The sequence below is a fragment of the Chiloscyllium plagiosum genome, unplaced genomic scaffold (genome assembly GCF_037043375.1).
Source record: "Chiloscyllium plagiosum isolate Xiang-an unplaced genomic scaffold, Cpla_swu_hap1 HiC_scaffold_2, whole genome shotgun sequence".
Taxonomy (NCBI): Eukaryota; Metazoa; Chordata; class Chondrichthyes; order Orectolobiformes; family Hemiscylliidae; genus Chiloscyllium; species Chiloscyllium plagiosum.
The window spans coordinates 134,713,559-134,735,145 of NW_028270140.1; positions in this window are offsets into that span (position 1 = coordinate 134,713,559).

The window sequence follows — 21,587 nt, forward strand, 5'->3', positions numbered from 1 at the left end:
CTCATCCAAGATGTCAAGACTAAATACATAAAAGCAATGGGAAAAGATTAGCACTTACACATTGTTATTATACTAGGCGATCCTATTAGATGAACCTTTAAACTGATCTACATACATTTACAATGCTGGTTTTTGACTTGGCAGCTTGCCAGTTGGCAGAAGTGAAAATCTGGCTAGCACAACCTTAACCTCATGCAGTCATAGCACTCTGATGAATCATCTTAATGCTTAATCAGATAAAACTCATGACAGAGCATTTCATGTTGAATTGTGAAGGAGGAAAAAAATCACTCTGATTATGATTTAAACTGTTCCTATTTCAGTTCATGGACCACATCTCCATGCACCTGAAGTAAAACCCAATTTCTGCTAAAGTCTGGGTGCTTCCATGAATATTAAATAAAAATTATCTGTGCAAACTTTCAACAAACCCACAATGCCATTGGTTGCCTCCTTAATAGGATCTGCAGCGGGATGGAAGAACACAGCAAGCCAGGCAGCATCAGGAGGCGGAGAATTCGACATTTCAGGTGCAACCCTTCTTCAGGACTGGAGTGAGAGCTGCAGGTAAAGGAGGTGGCGCGGGCAGGGTGGTGAAGTGGGGATAAGTGAAGACAAGCAGAGGGTGCGACCTGGTTCGTCAATGGGAGGAATGAATTTGCAGCTCCCCATACAAGCACCCCCAAATCCTGAAGAAGGGTTACACCCAAAACGTCGAATTCTCCACCTCCTGATGTTGCCTGGCTTGCTGTGTTCTTCCAGACTCCTGCTTGTCCTCTTTGGATTCCAAGATCTGCAGTTTTTTTGTCCTTAACAGGATCTGACAGTGTCCAGAATCCACTCCTTCTTCCACCCTCATGACAACGGTCAAGGATGGAACCATTGGCCAGCCATTTTCTTTTTAATTTCCATCTCTTTTTGACCCCAAATGAGACAATAAAACTGCAGACTCCTATTGTTTTACCCAAAATGCATATTTATTCAACTTCTCCCACGTTCAGGAACCCTTGAAAAGCTACGTCCCAAATAAACTCATTTTCATTTCTACAATGTGGCTCTTCCAAATAATAAAACAGTAATAAACATCAATACTGTCCCATTTTAGTGGATCCCCTTGCTGAACTCAAACCTAATTATGTGACTCCTCTCACCAGAATGACAACCTTCCCATTCCCTTTGGCTTCTCTGTTCAGCATTATTTCTTCCAAAAACCAAACTGCCCATCTTGTTGATTGTGTTTATGCCTGACGTCCTCATAGCTTTCACCCAGCAAGAGAGGGAGCAAATGTTTTTCACATGCAAATGTCCTCTGGAGAGATGATCAAAAGATGCAAAGGCATCTTTCGAAGATCAATTCTGTATTCTAAAATATAATCACATTCTGGAACACCCAGTTGCAAGAAATTGAGGAAGAACCTTACTTTTTTTAACCCCTAGGTAAGACTGCATTATGAATTAGCTATCCTTTATGAAAACAATCAATTTTCCTCTCAGCATCCATATGAAAAGCACAGAGTCTCTCTCATGAGTAATGATTCCACAATGGCAGTTTTGATTGAAACAGCTCATACTCAATGCCATTAAATAATTTGTTGGCATATTTAGAATGTATGCAGGATTGCAAATATCCTCTCACCTCACCTGTCACCAATCACAGATTCACAGATTTCCCACCACCAAACATCTTAGCATAGCAATGGGGCCATAGGCTACAGAGTATGGATTCTAAGCAATATACTACATTCATCAGAAGTCTACCATGGTTTCTGTTCAAGATAAAGAATGAAGCTGACTTCAAAGCTCTGCACACAGATAAATTTCGAAACTGCATAGCAGGGCATTATGGAAGTTTACCCAAGAAGAACATTCTTCATTATAGATGGGAAATTATGTGCCCTGTGAACCAGTAGAGTCCCTCATGTCGAGATTCCCAATTTGCACTCTTTGCACAAATCTGTACATGGCTCTCTTAAAATGATAATGATCACTCTAGTGTGAAGTGAAGATCCCCTGCAGTTGCTCCAAGATTTACTTTTAAAAATTATTTCTGCAAAGAGCTAAATAAAACATTTTGAAACACTGACAATGCAGATTATTAATCTGTAACTTACCACTCTTCACTTCTCAGATTTCTGCGAGCATTCACCTGTAAGTACAAAGGAAATCAATGTGTAAAATTGATAAAGTTAACATATATCTCCAACATTTAAGCAACTTGCATTGAGAATTTAAATAGAATGTACTTTATTTCAACAGGAGAAATTTTGATATAAATTCTGTTTCCAACTATGTAATATAAAGTATAAAGTACAAAGGGATCTGGGAGTGCTCGTCGAGGATTCTCTAAAGGTTGAGTCCGTGATTAAGAAAGTGAATGCAATATTGTCATTTATCTCAAGAGGTTTGGAATATAAAAGCACCGTTGTGCTACTGAGACTTTATAAAGCTCTGGTTAGGCCCCATTTGGAGTACTGTGCCCAGTTTTGGTCCCCACACTTCAGGAAGGACATACTGGCACTGGAGCATGTCCAGTGGAGATTCACACAGATGATCCCTGGAATGGTAGGTCTAACATATGAGGAACGGCTGAGGATCCTGGGATTGTATTCATTGGAGTTTAGAAGATTAAGGGGAGATCTATTAGAAACTTACAAGATAATACATGGCTTGGAAAGGGTGGACGCGAGGAAATTGTTTCCGTTAGGCGAGGAGACTAGGACCCGTGGACACAGCCTTAGAATTAGAGAGGGTAAATTCAGAACAGAAACGCGGAGACATTTCTTCAGCCAGAGAGTGGTGGGCCTGTGGAGTTCATTGCCGCAGAGTGCAGTGGAGGCCGGGATGCTAAATGTCTTCAAGGCAGAGATTGATAAATTCTTGATGTCACAAGGAATTAAGAGCTACGGGGAGAATGCGGGTAAGTGGAGTTGAAATTCCCATCAGCCATGATTGAATGGCGGAGTGGACTCGATGGGTCAAATGGCCTTACTTCCACTCCTATGTCTTATGGTCTTTTGGTGTTATATTTTGATATAATAATTGAATAATTGACTTTCTAATTTATGTGCAGTGTAAGATAAAAGCAATGTTTGGTATTTTGCTTGAAATCAACTCTTAAACAAAATTGCCTGTAGAGTTACAAACTTTGTATATAAGCTTAGAAGATAATTGTTGTTGAAGATACTAACATCAGATGACCATGTTCATGTATCTATACTCTGACTGCAGCCTCATGGATCATCAGAAGTTGCAACAAATCCATTCATGGTCACAATGTGATCACCAAAATGTCCAGAGTAATATTGCAATAAGAGCATTTGTCAGTTTCAAACTAAAGGAGCTCATTGCATGATCAGCTCTTAACTTCTCTGTGATTTATTATTCTCTCAATCTCATTCATTAAAAAAGTGTGAGATCATATTTTTACATCAGGAAAGGCAAAGGAACACTTGGACAATAATTCAAGTCACATCCATATCAGCCCTAGTCTTTAATATAAGCATTTTCAGCATTCACAGCCATCTATTCACTTACCCTAGAAACTAGTAGAATAGCAATTAGAGAAGATTTATCTACTTAAGATAACAAAAGAACATTGATCTAGTCATTGCATGTACTTTTACACAAGATATCAAATGGAATGCCTCTTAAGCTTTTCGGTGAGTGATAAATTCACAAACAAATTACACAAAGGCGACAGGATGTGAAGATTAAACTTTCCTTTCTTACAATACAGCTGGTCGTTAAGGTTATCTGTCTCCATAACTCTTGATTCCCTTGTTGATTAAAACTTTATTTATCAACCTTGAATATAATGACGTAGCTCTGCAGTTCTCTGTAGTAAAGATTCCTCAGATTCGTTATGCTTTGAGAGAAGAAAATTCTCCTTATCACTGTCTTAAATGGGCAACCCCTTATTCTGAGACTGTGCCCTCAAATCCAAGACAGTCCATGAAAGGAAAACACCCTCTTTGCATTGACCCTATCTATTTCCTTTGAAATATAGGCTAACATTCCACTTGCCTTTCCTATTGCCCCTGAATTTGAATGTTAGCTTTTTGCGATTTGCTTGAAAGGTCCCTAAATTTGTCTGTGCTGCAGCTTTCGGCAGTCTCTGTATATTATTTTCTCTCTCATCTTTACCTTTCTTCATTACTATCCAACTAGCTGAATTCTGAAAATTTATTGAAATGAGCTGTGCCACGTTCAATAGTCATGGACAATTAGACAACAAGATGGAGTCACCACCAATGTCCCCATGCTCAACAGTGTCAGAGGACAACATTTAAGAATGAAGTATAAAGCTGAAACAATCGCAACCACTTTGCATTCAATTTGCCTGGAAAATGATTCTTCTTGACTCCCCCCACTGCCCCCCCCTCCCCCCATCTGCAGTGTGCAACATCAAGGATATTGTATATCATTAAGAGAAAAAGCTATGTGAACTGATCACAATGTGATCCCCAAAATGTCCAGAGTAATATTGCAATAAGAGCATTTGTCAGTTTCAAACTAAAGGAGCTCATTGCATGATCAGTTCTTAACTTCTCTGTGATTTATTATTCTCTCAATCTCATTCATTAAAAAAGTGTGAGATCATATTTTTACATCAGGAAAGGCAAAGGAACACTTGGACAATAATTCAAGTCACAGCACGGTGGCACGGCACGGCGGCACGGTGGCACAGTGGTTAGCACTGCCGCCTCACAGCGCCAGAGACCCGGGTTCAATTCCCGACTCAGGCGACTGACTGTGTGGAGTTTGCACATTCTCCCCGTGTCTGCATGGGTTTCCTCCGGGTGCTCCGGTTTCCTCCCACAGTCCAAAGATGTGCAGGTCAGGTGAATTGGCCATGCTAAATTGCCCGTAGTGTTAGGTAAGGGGTAAATGTCAGGGTATGGGTGGGTTGCGCTTCGGCGGGTCGGGTATGGACTTGTTGGGCCGAAGGGCCTGTTTCCACACTGTAAGTAATCTAATCTAATCTAAAAAAACTGATCACAAAGGATTGCAACAACACGGCACTGTTCTGTTGACAACTAATACAATAGAACTGGCAAACATGGCAATTGTAGCCGATTACACAAGTAAGGTGGCAATGGGAAAAATGCATGGGTTTGTCTCATGTAACATGAACAATATTCAAAAAGCCCCATACCAACAAGGATAAAGCATTGCACCCTCCAAACTAAGTAATCTCCCAATGACAGGCAGTAAAGTACAGACACTGGGCCAAAATCCTGGAACTCTGTCCATGGCAGGATGCCTCTACTGCACCTTTTCAACAGCAATTAAAGGTGGGCAACAAATTCTGGCCGAGCCAGTGACATCCATGTCCCATGAACAAATAAAAAAGGTCATGGAAAGTTGCGGCACAGAATAAGGTCATGCCTGTGGCTAGCTCTTTGAAAGCACTGACTACATCGTCTCATTCCCAGAGCTGTTCTTCCAAATAGCCCCACAACATTTTCCCACTTCAAGTATTTCTCCAATGCACTTTTGGAACTTGTTATTGAATCTGCCTCCACGATACTACATTCTTAATCGTAAAAACTTGCTCTGAGTTTTAAAGATTGCTTGTCTATTGTTGTCCTGGTTCTTTTGTCAATTACCTTAATTCTGAATTCTCTGGTTTGTGATCCTCTGCCAGTGCAAAAGTATGTTCTCCTTATTTTCTATTTTGAACACTGCACACAAAGTCTTTTTAATTTCCTCTAAAGTCAGAAGAACAAACTCTCCAGGTGACTTCCCTCTTTCAGAGCTGCTACCCATTCCAAAAAAAATTACTTTATCTGAATGACTTAGCAAACTTCCTTGCTTTGTATTCTTTCCCACCACTAATAAAGGTTACATTTCCTTATGTTTTATATCATCCTTTTTAACTTGTTCAACAGGGACAACGAAACAACTAGGAGATATACACCAATGACTGGGTACTCTAAAGGCTAAATGTTTGGCGAGGTTTCAGAAATAGGGGGAGAAAAAGCAGCTTGGCTGGCTGAGAAGAAGGTCCAAAGGAAATGATGAATCGCTCATCTTCTCAGTCCAATGCCTTAATATGCAGCGAATACAGCATAGGCTTCCATGGAAAAATGGAACACCTGAGCCAAACCTGGCTGTGCTTAACACAGAGTGAATCACTAAGACACAAAGTTATACACACATAGGCCATGATTGCTCTGTTTAGATTCCCGAAGGTATAGAAACAGGCCCTGTGGGCCAACAAGTCCACACTGACCATCCAGACAGTAACCCACCCAGACCCATTCCCCTGCCAAATGCACCTAACACTATGGGCAATTTAGCATAGCCAATTCACCTAACCTGCACATCTTTGAATTGTGGGAGGAAACGCACATAGACTGTTGCCCGAGGCCAGAATCAAACCCAGGTCCCTGGCGGTGTGAGGCATCAGTGCTAACCACTGAGCCACTGTGCTGCTCTATTTTTGAACTTCCTTGGAACTTCTTCACTTCACTTCATGTTGCCCCATCTCATTCTTCCTGTCAAAATCTACTATTTTCGCTGAATTAAATTTCCATTAGCTTTACTTTAACCTAACCTGCCTGTGTTTTCCTATCCTACTAGCTGTTTTCTACAGTTTCATGTTTTAGATCATTCATTACTTTTCTGCGTACCCAAGACCCAGTCATTAACATGTAACACCATAAGACCATAAGACACAGGAGCAGAAATTAGGCCATTCAGCATAATATAGCTCTCCACTGAATTGGCGTGCAACGTGTAGGGAAATAAATAGTGAGTGGGGGATACAGGTTGGTGTGAGTTGCTGCTACATTGGCAGATGGGATGAGAACAGGCCATGAGGATGAATGGAGGGCCATTATTCGGCAGGGAAGGCATCAGGAGACAATGGGAGTAGCTGAAGTACATAGGTTGGAATGGGTTGTCATGGATATGGAATGAATGGTTGGGTGTTAAGGGGATGTGAATTGCAAGAGTTAGACAAGCTAAACACTAGCAGGGACAAAAAAACAGAAACCAAGAATGGTCTTTTAACCAAGCTGCCTTGCCAAATGGCAGCCCTTGTGTTTATGTCCTATCTGCATACAGGGCAATGGGCCTGACCCTATGCAGTCATCACTCTGAAATGAAAATCACAGCAGGTGAGGCACTTTCTCCTTAGGTAGGTGTGCCAAGCTGGGAAATTCCCCAACTCCTGCTTCCCATCTTGAAGATAAAAGTCCAACATTATAAAGATATACACCAGAATAAGAGGCCATCTCGGTAATTATAGATTCTGCTGAAGATTTTGAGGGTTTCTCCACAATTAGACTTTGACAAAAACATTAAATACTCCAAATAGCAGCTATTCATCAGTTTCCTGACAAGGCACATTGCTCAGTAGTATGGCATTTATACTTACCGTAAGATTACAATGATAGAATGTAAGATAAAGCTATTTCTAAAAAAAATGCATTTCAATTACTTTTCAATCACAGATAGTTAATTATTTATGAATGAATATAATTTGGTATTATAATAGATATTATATATCATAATATTTCCTCATAATATACTGATGACTGTCACTGAATAAATTTGCAATACTCACAGTAGAACACTTAAATAGATCTGAAATTGACAGACAAAAAAAAAGACACTGTTTTAATAACGATATTGCAGAATACTGAAAACAAAGATAACTTGGAATAACTTCAAACGTGCAATCACTGCCAGGTACTCATTATGCTTCACATAATTACCGAAACACAATTTAATACAAGTTGCTTATCCAGTATTTTTATGCTCTTCAGACACCATCTGCGCCACATCACTGGCTTTTATTTTGATTCTCAACATAATCCAACAGGCAGAAGAAACTAGTGAAGTGACAATCAAATATGTAACAGGTATATTTATGGAATTATCCAAATTAAATAGAAATAAATGCAGATTGTGCAGTAACATTTAAGGTAGGGAAAAAGACCAATCAAATGGCAATGAAAGATGCAGCATCCATAAAATTCCCTAAAATTAAATAGAAAAAAATACACCAATTATCCAGGAACAATTAAGGTGGAAGGAGAAGTCACACACTCATTTTCTCTGAACTGTAAGTCACCTCTCCCCATTCAAACACTTGCTTAGTTAATTGATATAATGCAGTGCCATCAACTCCACAGCCAACAGTAATTAGCAACCACTATGGGAGTAAGTAACCACAAGGATTGATTGATGTGTGCACCAGGCCATTAATTCTTATTGCACACCCTGGTAATTATATTTATAAAAAGTTAATACTTGGAGGCCACAGTAAATGCATTAAGGAAAAGGTTGAATTGCTGCTAAATCCATTTGAAGAACAAAAGTAAAAAGTTCAATGGGTTTCTAGAGAGCCCTGTAGTTTTCACAGAGATTGTTGGTTTTATGATGGTAGTCTCAAAGAAAAGGTCATTTCATTACAACATCATAAAAGAATATTAAGGGAAATCAAATGAGGTTTCTAAGGTGGCAGTGCAGAAAAGTGAATTGATCATCCCCAGAAGTGTGGCCTTCGCGGGTAATATTTCTGATGTATGACTCACATTGCAGCAGTGGGTAAAGACAGTACAGCAAAATAATATTACATTTTAATTATTTCTACTTGAAAGCTGAGTGGAAACTTCTGGATAAAACTTCACTTCCATTAACTTTATTGAGTTAATGTTTTTTGCTATGTCTCAAGTACATTGCTAACAACTCTGGGGAACACATGCATTTGTTTCTAGAAATTCACTCATGGGATGTGGGCGTCGCTGGCTGGACTAGAATTTATTGCATGTTTCTAGTCACCTTTGAGAAGGCAGTGGTGAGCTGTCTTCTTAAACTGCTGCAGTCCATTCGCTTTAGATATAGCTCAGTGCTATTAGGAATGAAGTTCCAGTATTTTGTATCCAGTGAAGCAATGATATATTTCCATGCCAAGATGGTGAGTGGCGTGGAGAGGAATGTGCATTTTGTGGTTTTCACGTGTATGTAACATCCTCGTTGTTCTTGACATTAGTGGTTGTGTAATTCGAAGCTGCTGTCCAAGGATCTTCCGTGAATTTCTGCAGTATGCCTTGTAGGTAGTGCACACTTGTTACTGAGCACCAATGGTGGAAAGACTGAATATTTGTGGATATGGTGCAAATGTCTTGGATGATGCCAAGCTTCTTGAATGTTGTTGGAGCCGCACCTATCCAGACAAGTGAGGAGTATTCCGTCACATTCCTGACTTGTGTTTTGGAGATGGTGGACAGGATTTGCAGAGTCAGAAAGCCAGTTACTCACTGTCAAGTTCCTAAATCCTGACTTATTGTTGTAGTCACAGTAATTATATGGTGAGTCCAGTTCACTTTCTGGTCAATGGTAACACTCCAAGGTTTTCATAGTGGGAGATTCATCAATGGTAATACCACTGATTAATAAGAGGTGATGGTTAGGTTCTCTCTTATTGGAGATGTTTATTATCTGGCACTTGTGTGGCATAAAAGTTATTTGCCCTTGTCAACTATGACCTAAATATTGTCCAGATCTTGCTGCACTTTGACATGGACTGCTTCATTATTGGAGGAGCGAGCATTGCTGAACATAGTGCAGTCATCAACGAACATCCCTATTCTGATCTTTTGATGGAGGGAAATCAACTTTGTGGGGAAATCATTGAATGAGCACTTTGGGATCAGTGACCATATTCTAACAATTTTAAAATAGTTGTGGAGATGGACAAAACTGGTCCAGAGGTTCAAGTTCTAAATTGGGGCAAGGCAAATTTTGATGGAATTACACAGGAACTTGCAGGGATTGATTGAAGTAGTATGTTTGTAGGCAAAGGGACCCTTGGCAAGTGGGAGGCCTTCAAAAGTGAGATAGTGAGAGTTCAAGGTCTGTATGTTCCTGTGATGGTGAAGGGCAAAGTTAGCAGGAATAGGGAACCCTGGATGACAAGGGATATTGAGGTTTCAACCAGAAAAAAGGAGGTGTGGTGAAGGTACAGGCAGCTGGGATCAAGGGAATCCCTTGAGGTATATAAGGAAAACAGGAGTTTACTGAAGAAGACAATCAGTAGGGTGAAAATGGGGCATGAGATAACCTTGGCTGAGAAGATTAGGGTGAATCCAAAGAGGTTCTTTAAGTATATCAAAGGATAAAGAATAACTAGAGAGAAAACAGGGCCCTTCAAGGACCAGTGTGGACATGAACGGGTAGAACCGCAGGAGATGGGCGAGGTCCACAATGAATATTTCTCCTCTGTGTTTATCATGGAGAAAGACATGAAGACTTGGGAACTTGAAGAAGTTAGTGGTGATATCTTGGGGACAGTCTATTTCACAGTAGACATATTCTAATTGGACATATTAGAAAGTATGAAGGTGGATAAATCTTCCGGTCCTGACCAGATATGTCCAAGAACATTGCAAGAGGCTAGGGAAGAAATTGCAGGAGCCCTCGCTGATATTTTTGCATCATCGTTAACCATGGGTGAGGTCCCGGAACTGGACGGTAGTGAGTGTTGTGCCGTATATTTAAGAAAGGCTGCAAAGAAAATCCTGGTAACTATAGACCAGTGAGCTTAACATCTGTGATGGGTAAGTTACTTGAGAAGATTCTGAGAGTAAGATATACATGCATTTGGAAAGACAGGGTTTGATTAGGAGTAGTCAACATGGCTTTGTGCATGGGAAATTGTGCCTCACAAATCTGTTAGAGTTCTTTGATGAAGTGACCAGGGAGGTTGACAAAGGCAGTGCAATAGACATACTGTATATGGATTTCAGTAAGGCCTTTGATAAGGTTCCATATGGTAGGCGGCTCTGGAAGGTTATATCACATGGGATCTAGGATGAGCTAGCAAATTGGATACAAAATTGGCTTGATGGTAGGAAGCAGTGGAAGGATGCTTGTTGGACCTGATGTCCTGAAGCTGAGATGACTCAGACCCAACAATCACAACCATCTTCCTTTGTGCAAGGAATAGCTCCAGCTGTCAAAGGGTTTTCCCTGATACCCATTGATTTCAGTTTGGCTCAGGCTCCTTGATGCCAAACACAGCCTTGGTTTCAAAATAAGTCACTGTCACCCCTTGCAACTAATTATCCTTCAACAGCATTAAAACAGTGTGCAAATTGGCTATTGTGTTGCCTGTATAATGAAAATGATTACAATTTAAAAGTAAGTTATTGGCTGTAAGACGCTTGCAAACCCTGAGCTTGTGTGGCCTCTGTATAAGCGCAAGTACTTTCACTTTGCATTGAGCAATATCTAGTCAAATATGCATTTACCAGATAGAGAATTAACAATTAAACATTTTCACTACCATGGTCATAATTAAATTCTATGCACTGGACGTTAAGGCACAAGTTGAGGGAGGGGTGTGGGCAGGGATTGGTGGTGAAAAACATATATTTAACAACTGCCCAAAATGGTTTGAGTCAGTGTAGCTGATCGCAGATGCCAGCTCTGAATCATAGTGCAACATAGACTTTGTTGCAGCTCCTCTAGCTTTGTTTGATCTGACGAGAGGTTTGAAGTTCTTATGCAGAGCGGTCAGAAGCAATTCAATGTGATCAGGCAGGTTACCATCTGGTAGTAAAGGGCAGAGTGTACACAGGGAGTGTTCCCTCATTAGCTTTGAAATTGGAGCACGTCAATGGCATCAGAGTTGTGTCTTTAAGCAGCTTTCCACGTAGATCAGGTGGACATACTGTACACGTTTGAAAAGATGCATGCAAACTGCTTCAGGCATGCCTTAGGCCACCAAAGTGTAGTCAATGTTTCCCCCACTCATTGCCCTGAAACTCTTAACGCACATTTATTTAGGTGAGAAACAAGACAGCTGAAATTGAAAAATCAGTCAGTGTGAATTTAAGGGACAGAGAACATGTTGTTGATGATTACACCTTTACGAAGACAGCACCTTAAGCTACTGTCAATCATTATCCACCTCAACAGTTTGTGATGCATTAATCCCATGACTTCAGAATGGTGATAGAAATTGGATGCATCCTAGAAGGAATAATGAGTAAACCTTGCAAAGGACACTACCTGGACTGACTTGTTTTGTACATAACAGAACAGTATTTCAGTAAAATTGTATCTTCATTTAGAAGTGCTCCTTTTTCTAAACCATAAAGTCAAAATTCCCCTGAGTAAATCCATTGGCATCTTCAAGTAAACCACATTTTTGTTTCACTAGTCCCTGTGTTTGATTTGATACATTTAAATCTAAAAGAAGAATGCAAAAATTATCCACTTAACTAAAGGATTGGACAAACATGTCTTTCAACGTAGGGTTCAGGAGTCCATCTCCTCAAAGCAGCAGGTCAGGCACAGATTTTCAACTTACACTTCAAGTGAATCCAAGTCACAGCTCTTTCTTCATCCCTCATTCCCTCTTCCAGTTGAAAACCACATTCATGGTGATGCTTATGGACTTGTCATGTTACACTATAGTTAATGCAGATTTACACTAAGTCCACACTAATTTAAAATTGTTTAACTTTTAGATACCCTGCAGTTGTAGACAGAGGAATCTTACATCCAGTCAGTCCCAGCTGGATTCAGAGTTGAATGACTAAACTATTCAAAATTTTTAAGTCCTTTACCTCACTGCGCTTTTGTTCCATACTTTTTGCATTATCATTTCTTGTGATGAAGCAGTGGCTTCTGGATTCAAACCGGAGATGGTATGGTGGCTCAGTGGTTAGCATGCTGCCTCACAGCACTAGGGATCCAGGTTTGATTCTAGCCTCAGGTGGTCTGAGTGGGATGCTCTTTGGAAGGTCAATGTGGACTGAATGGCCTGCTTCCACACTGCAGGGATTCGATGATTCTTGGTAGTTCCCAAGAAGATTTCACATGGTTTGGTGTTCTTGCAGCACAATACTTCCTTCTCTAACTGGACCCATTGAGGGTTACAGAGTCACATCACAAAACTTCATAGAGTTATAGAATCCCTACAGTGTGGAAGCAGGCCATTCTGCCCAACAAGTCCACACTGACCCTGCAAAGAGTGTCCCACCCAAACCCATTTCCTATTTCTCTACATTTACCCCTGACTAATGGACCTAACCTGCACATCCCTGAAAACTATGGGCAATTTAGCATAGACAGTTCACCTAACAGCTGAAATAGCTCAGTTGGCAGAGTGATCGACTGAAGATTTGAAGGTTCCTGATTCAATCCCGGGTTGCTTCAGGGCTCCTGCCTTTGTTTAGCTGTGATGGAGGCAAGCAAATCTGAAGCCTTGTACCTTGTGTTGCTGGCACAATGGTTGATTTGCCAAACTGGCCATAAACAGGTCCAGGAAGGGGTTGTTATAACTGATCACCTACCTCTGTTCTGTGGTTATGTCAGAGCTGGGTGTCCCTGGAGAAGGAGCACACAGTGTCCACCAACATCCTCAAGATTTTCAGGGAAAGGTGGGCACTGCAGGCAGTGGAGTGTATTATTTCCCTCCTAACTCTATTTTGATTTAACCCCTGCCCTCCCCTTCACTGTTTGATCACGCAGCATTGCCCTTTGAGAAGGGCACTGCTTCTCACTGGCCACTTGGGTGTTTCCTTTCTTCCTGGTGGTGGAAATTGAATAAAGATTTATACACCTGTTGTCTTTCACTGTGTCCCACACCTGCACACACACCTCAAGGGTGCCGGGGAATAATATAAGCACTACCGCAGTTAGATGGTCGTGTGGGGAAAAACAAATAGACAACTCACCTAACCTGCACATCTTTGGATTGTGGGAGGAAACCTACACAGACACAGGGAGAATGTGCAAACTCCACACAGACAGTCACCCGAGGCTGGAATTGAATGTGGGTCTCAGACGCTGTGAAGCAGCAATAGCTAACCACAGAGCCACTGTGCCACCCCATTCAAAGGAATGTGAAGATGGGAGATATTTTGCAGTGTAGAAGTGCAAGTTACGAAACTGTTCAACATCTGATTCAATTCGTTTTAGTTATGTTTTCACAGGTTTTCATCAGAATAAATTTTGTAGCATATGGAGGGAAATAAAGCCTTGTTTACTCCATCTGTGTGTTCATTGTCCAGTCACTCTAATAACATTCATGCAAAAGCTCTGCTATGGATCATGCTATGACATGACTGAAAAAGACGAGCATGCAGGAAAATGACTGACAGTCACAGTACAAACACAAGGAAAGAAACTGGAGTGCCATATATCAAACAAATAAAGTACAAAATTTAAAGAGACATTTTTCGAAAGGGAAAACATTTCATTTCTGACAAATGAAAGTTCAGTCAAGTTTCTATCTTTAAAAAAAATACATTTCTTTTCTAAGATAAAATTCTATGGTCTTTGTGAAGAAAAACCATAGACAAGAAATAATTTGTCACTGTCATTTTTAAACTCACAATACTTCAAATTGAAATGGTGTCAATCTGATTTTCTCCACAAAGTAGGGCAAATAATTTGTTTCTGACTCAACTGCTGAAATCTAAAAATGCTGATCTCATATTACAGTTATGTGGGACTAAATCTTACTTTGGTCCATTAAGTATCAAATTTGTTGAGCTTTACAGAAGGTATTCTGAGGCCGAGCAGATTTTCTTGATCTATCATCCAAAACCCACTTTAGTAACTACCTCACCCACCCCTATGATGCTCCTCATGTCCAATGCTATATTACTGTGGTGCATCTCATGTCTGATGCATCTAATACTCACGATAGGCAGAAAAGCTGACCACTGTCTAGATACGCCAGAACATCCCCAGTGTCTAAGCCTGGTTAGTCCAGATTGTCCTGCACAGGTTTACTGCAGACATTTGATTTGATTTATTATTGTCACATGAACAGAGCTACAGTGAAAAATGTTTTATTGCGTACTAACCAGACAAACTGTACCTTAATTAAATACATCAGGGTGATAGAACAAAATGCAGAATATCATGTTCCAATGATAGAGAAGGTGCAGGGAAAGATCAACTCCAATATTTGAGAGGTCCATTCATAATTCTAATAACAGAGGGGAAGCAGCTGTTCTTGAATCTGTCGATACATGTTTTCAAACTTTTGGATCTTCTGCTCAATGGAAGACGGTGAGAGGTGTGTTTGACTATGTTGGCTGTTGTCCTTAGGCAGCAGGAAGTGGAGTCAGAGTAAATAAAAGGAAGGCTGGTTTTTGGGATTGGCTGGGCTGTGTTCATAACTCTTTGTAATGTCTTGCACTCTCAGGAAAAGCAGGAATCTGGTTCCCCGCTTTGCAGACAGCTACGTGGAGGAACTTGTGCAAAACGTAAAGCACAGAGGGTTGTTCACCTCTCTCCCGACTGACATGATACCATGATACCAGACTCTCCCAGCCTTGTCTGAAACTGCCACCTGGTCCAGTACAGTCTCAGCTGTCTGGAGGAACGCCCAAAGAGTAGGAAAATGATCAATGTCCTTCTCTGTTCAACCAGGATGAGTGCCACAATCTTCTCTCACAATCACCTCACACACACTCTCTGCTCCTGCACCCACCTCCCTTCAATGCTGATGTGCTATCTCTTTCACAATTACGTGCAACACCTTTCCTCAGTCACTCTCGTACGCTACTGCTTTCTCACCACCCTTCAGGGCCTCTGTGTTGCTTATTCAACTGTTTGGGACACCTCACCAACCTTCCCCCACCAGCTGTCATTATCAGCTGTGCCACTTTGTTTCATCTAATCTGCTTTTTCTCTCATTCTGGGAGAAAGTAGTCCATAATCAGCCAGAAAGGGACAAGACGGATGGTGGCAGGCCATCCTTTGACTCCTCACCACCTCATGAGGAGAGGGTTAGACTATAAGATACAGGAGCAGATTGAGTCCATTCAGCCTATCGGATATTCTCCACTATTCGATCATTGCTGATTTGTTTCTCAACTCCATTCTCCTGCCTTCTCTCCGTAAGTGTTGATTCCCTTCCTAATCCTGACCCTGGCTGTCCCAAGTGGCTGAATGATGGTACCCAAACATCTGGACTGATATCACAGGCTGCTGTTGACTAATTCTATCAGGTTCAGCTGATAGAATTGTTTGACTTGACTGAGGGCTGCTGACAATTACGTCTAGCTTCTTGACCTTGTGTCGAATCTAAACAGCAAGGCAAGACAGAAGTACTGTATGCCTGGTATCGCAAGCTGGTTGTGGAGTGCTAAGTGCCAAAATGGCAAAGCAAGGCAAGGCAGGGATGCTGCTAACATCTAGGAAGCCTCAAGGTGACTGAGCATTAAGAGAGGGAGTAAGCAGCCCTGAGGTGCATTCACTGCTTCTCGTTGGTGTATCTCAGAATGCAGCTTTGATGTGCAGAGGTGTCCGAAAGAGAGATTCTATGAGGCTTCTGAAAGGCTGGCATGTGTTGGAGGCATGAAAAGGGGGTGAGTGCCCCCTGTGCCCTGAAGCATGTCCTGTAGTGTTGTCACGTGTTGAAGAAGGCAGTACAGAGCAGCAAGCTGCAGTGACCAGGTACCCACTCTGTTGGGAATTCTAGGCATTTATTAGATAGAAAGACAGGCTACTGCACATTAATGATGCTCATTGTGCAGTTAATGAGACCAACAAGAGCAATAATCCTGGCATCTTGTTGCTGCCTGGTTAGTATCTGATCTAAAAGTCCAAAACACTACTGGAAAAGTTGTAGCATTTGATTCTTCATATGGTTCTCCCAGAAATCTCTTCAAAGGCCCTGACATTCAGGGCCTTGTAATATTCTACCTGGGTGTTAGAACATAGAACATAGAAAGGTACAACACAGAACAGGCCTTTCAGCCTACGATGTTATGCCAAGCATTAATCCTAATGTAAAGTAAAATAACCTTGCCTACATATCCCTCAATTGACTGCTGTCCATGTGCATGTCCAAGAGGTGAGTGCCTTTCGAGTGAAAGGCACTAAGTCATAGAGTCAGAGAGTCATAGAGATGTACAGCATGGAAACAGACCCTTCGGTCCAACCTGTCCATGCTGACCAGATATCCCAACCCAATCTAGTCCCAGCTGCCAGCACCCGGCCCATATCCCTCCAAGCCCTTCTTATTCATATACCCATCCAAATGCCTCTTAAATGTTGCAATTGTACCAGCCTCCACCACATTCTCTGCCAGCTCATTCCATACATGTACCACCCTCTGTGTGAAAACGTTGCCCCTTAGGTCTCTTTTATATCTTTCCTCTCTCACCCTAAACCTATGCCCTCTCGTTCTGCACTCCCCGATCCCAGGGAAAAGACTTTGTCTATTTATCCCATCCATGCCTCTCATAATTTTGTAAAACTCTATAAGGTCACCCCTCAGCCTCTGATGCTCCAAGGAAAACAGCCCCAACCTGTTCAGCCTCTCCCTATAGCTCAAATCCTCCAACCCTGGAAACATCCTTGTAAATCTTTTCTGAACCCATTCAAGTTTCACAACATCTTTCCGATAGGAAGTTGAACAGAATTCCAACAGTGGCCTAACCAATGTCCTGTACAGCTGCAACAGGACCTGCCAACTCTTGTACTAAATACTCTGACCAATAAAGGAAAGCATACCAAACGCCTTCTTCACTAACCTATCTACCTGCGACTCCACTTTCAAGGAACCTGCACTCCAAGGTCTCTTTGTTCAGCAACAATCCCTCAGGATCTTACTATTAAGTGTATAAGTCCTGCTAAGATTTGATTTCCCAAAATGCAGCACCTCGCCTTTATATGAATTAGACTCTATCTGCCACTTCTCAGTCCATTGGCCCATCTGGTCCAGATCCCATTGTAATCTGAGGTAATCCTCTTCGCTGTCCATTACACCTCCAATTTTGGTGTCAAACGTACTAACTGTACCTCTTATGCTCGCATCCAAATCATTTATGTAAATGACAAAAAGTAGAGGACCCAGCACCGATCCTTGTGGCACTCCACTGGTCACAGGCCTCCAGTCTGAAAAATAATACTCCATCACCACCCTCTGTCTTCTACCTTTGATCCAGTTCTGTATCCAAATGGCTAGTTCTCCCTGTATTCCATGAGATCTAACCTTGCCAATCAGTTTCCCATGGGGAACCTTGTCGAACGCCTTACTGAAGTCCATATAAATCACATCTACTGCTCTGCCCTCATCAATCCTCTTTGTTACTTCTTCAAAAAACTCAAACAAGTTTGTGAGATTTCCCACGCACAAAGCCATGTTGACTATCCCTCATCAGTCCTTGCCTTTCCAAATACATGTACATCCTGTCCCTCAGGATTTCCTCCAACAACTTGCACACCACTGAGATCAGGCTCACCAGTCTATAGTTCCCTGGCTTGTCTTTACCACCCTTCTTAAACAGTGGCACCATGTTTGCCAACCTCCAGTCTTCTGGCACCTCACCTGTGACTATCACTGATACAAATATCTCAGCAAGAGGCCCAGCAATCACTTCTCTAGCTTCCCACAGAGTTATAGGGTACACCTGATCAGGTCCTGGGGATTTATCCACCTTTAACCGTTTCAAGACATCCAGCATTCCTCCTCTGTAATCTGGACATTTTGCAAGATGTCACCATCTATTTCCCTACAGTCTATATCTTCCATATCCTTTTCCACAGTAAATATTGATGCAAAATATTGACTTAGTATCTCCCCCACTTTCTGTGGCTCCACACAAAGACCACCTTGCTGATCTTTGAGGGGCCCTATTCTCTCCCTAGTTACCCTTTTGTCCTTAATATATTTGCAAAAACCCTTCAGTGTCTTCAGTGTTAAGAAGTGAACACCCACCATGAGGATGGAGTCAATCAGACATAAAATCCACATCTGCACAATGTAACATGGCAATCAGGAAGTTGGCCTCCTTCACTCCATCCGACCATGGACTGGAGACCTTTCATACAACCTGGCCTGGACGATGCGGAAGATGGGGAAAGCAAATTTAATTTAAAGAAATCATATAATCAACTGAATATTAAAAATGGAGAACTAGCTAGGTTGCTTTTTCAGAGTGGTGGCACACATTGAATGTATCAAATCGACCACTTCTGAACTGCAAACATACCATGATATAGGCATGTAAGTTAGCTCGCTGAGCTGGAAGGTTGTTTTCAGATGTTTCAGCACCATGACTAGTTAATATCATCAGTGAAAGTTTCTGGTGAAGTGCTGGTGGTATGCCCCACCTCTCTATTTATATTGGGTCGTGTCTTCTGGTGGTTAGTTTCCTGCTTGTTTGTCCGATGTAGGAAACTTGCCACCAGGATACATGAACACTAACTAGCCACCAGAAGACACAACCCACTCTTACAAGTTTCCATACATCCAGACAAAGAAGGACACCACTCTGACTGGGACAACACGCACATCCTATGACAGGTGAAACAAAGACACGCACAAGAATTCTTAAAGGCATGGCATTCTAACCAGAACTCCATCAATAAACACATTGACTTAACTCCCATCTACCTTCCCTTGGAAAAAAGAACCGGAAATGAGATTCCCCCACCTGAAGAAACCAAGACCAATAAGTAAAGAGACAGGACGTACCACCAGCGCTTCACTGGACACTCTCACTGTTGGTGTTACCTAGTATGGTGACGAAATGTCTGAAAACAAACATTTCAGCTCAGCCAGCTAATTTACATATTCATTATCAACCTAAACTATAAATCTCAAAAATTGGTACCAGGATATATTTTGGGAAGGAAGCTGATGGGCGAGTGGTATTATTGCTGGATGATTAATCTAGACACCCAGATAATGTTCTCGAAACCTGGGTGTGAAACCTGCCAGGCAGATAGTGGAATTTGAATTCAATAAAAAATCTGGATCAAGAGTCTAACCATGACTATGAATCCATTGTCGATTGTTGGAAATGTCCATCTGGTTTAATAATGTCCTTTCGGGAAGGAAACTACCATCTTTACCTGGTCTGGCTGATATGTGACCCCTGACCCACAGCAATTGTTTGAATCCTAAACTGCCCTCTGGGCAGTTAGGAAGAGGCAATAAATGCTGACCTGGTCAGCGATGTCCTCATCCCATGGATGAATAAAAAAAGTTCAATTTTTTTACATTTCAATAATAAATTTAATGCAAATCAATTACTTACATTATATATATATTTTTTTAAGGCTGTACCCATAGTTTTAAAACTGTAAGACTCATCACATATCTGCATCCCAAAGCCCACTGACATTATTTAAATGTGGATTCACCTCATCGTTCTGAACTTGGGGCTCAGTACTGAGGCTTCAGTACACACTTGTTTTCAAACTCTGTGAAGCAGATTTTTTTGTAAACGCAGCTCAAGAAAATAACACCTTATTTGCAGATGGAGTACAGAAGAAGGGTGGGTGCTAAAATGAGGGCTGAATTCATCTGACTGCAGTGAAAATATTTTTAAATAGCAACATTTCCTTTATAATCTCGGCATTCATCAGCAGCCGCATATCAAAATTCAGATGTCTCCGCATCCGCAACTATATTATAGGATGTTACATGTCAAATGCAGGGATGATGCAATTATTAAACATGAAAATAACATTTTCTGAAATGCCTCAAAATCCATCACTAGTAATGAGTTAATTTGAAGTGCATTGACCTAACAATGACGGAAACTAACAAAGTAAACAATTTGAGATCCTGCAAATTAGAATAATATGAATATACAGTTCATCTGCATTTGGTGGCGACATTGTAAAGGAAATATTGGCCACAGTTACTTTATTTCTGGAAGCATAATGGGTTTAATTCTAAGCTAACCTAGTCAAGTACTGAATAATGACAATAAATAACAAAATCTGTGCATTTGCAGTGTGTTATACTTTATTAAAGCCTATTCCAGTTGGCCATAGTCCAAGGAGAACAATAAACATGTCTCCTCATCAGGGAGGAGAAAGTGAGGTCTGCAGATGCTGGAGATCAGAGCTGGAAATGTGTTGCTGGAAAAGCGCAGCAGGTCAGGCAGCATCCAGGGAACAGGAGAATCGACGTTTCGGGCATAAGCCCGGTTCCTGAAGAAGGGCTTATGCCCGAAACGTCGATTCTCCTGTTCCCTGGATGCTGCCTGACCTGCTGCGCTTTTCCAGCAACACATTTCCAGTCCTCATCAGGGAGGACCATTGTACACATTGCTACAGGGACAACTCTTACCATTAAATATGGGGCAAGGTGTGAGGACACAGAAGCATCAAAACAAATAAATTAGGAACAGGAGTAGGCCATTTTGCCCTTTGAACCTGCTCCATCATTTACACAATCATATCATCCATAAATTATTGTAGCCAGTACTGAGGTCAAGCCAGTGCTGTTGGCATAATTCTGCACAACGCTCAAGCCATTTAGCTTGTTGTATAAGGCATTTAGTACCTGAAAGTGTTATCTGATTCAGCAAGACAAACTCCATCCCTCAGGATGGAAAGAACTACGCCTGGGAGGTGCTAACCAGAGAGCTCAGTGTGTTCATATGTCCTTACCAATGTTGCAAGACTAGTTGTTCGAGTGCTAATTCAATGTGTGCTTCCTCTTAAGGACAGCCTGTTGTTTCACAGCAGATAACCATGTTCTTTTTCCTTGTTTATAGGATTGGTATTCCTGGCTAGGCCAGACTTCATTGCCCATCTCTAATTGCCGAGAGGACAGTTGACAATCAATCACAATGCCTGTG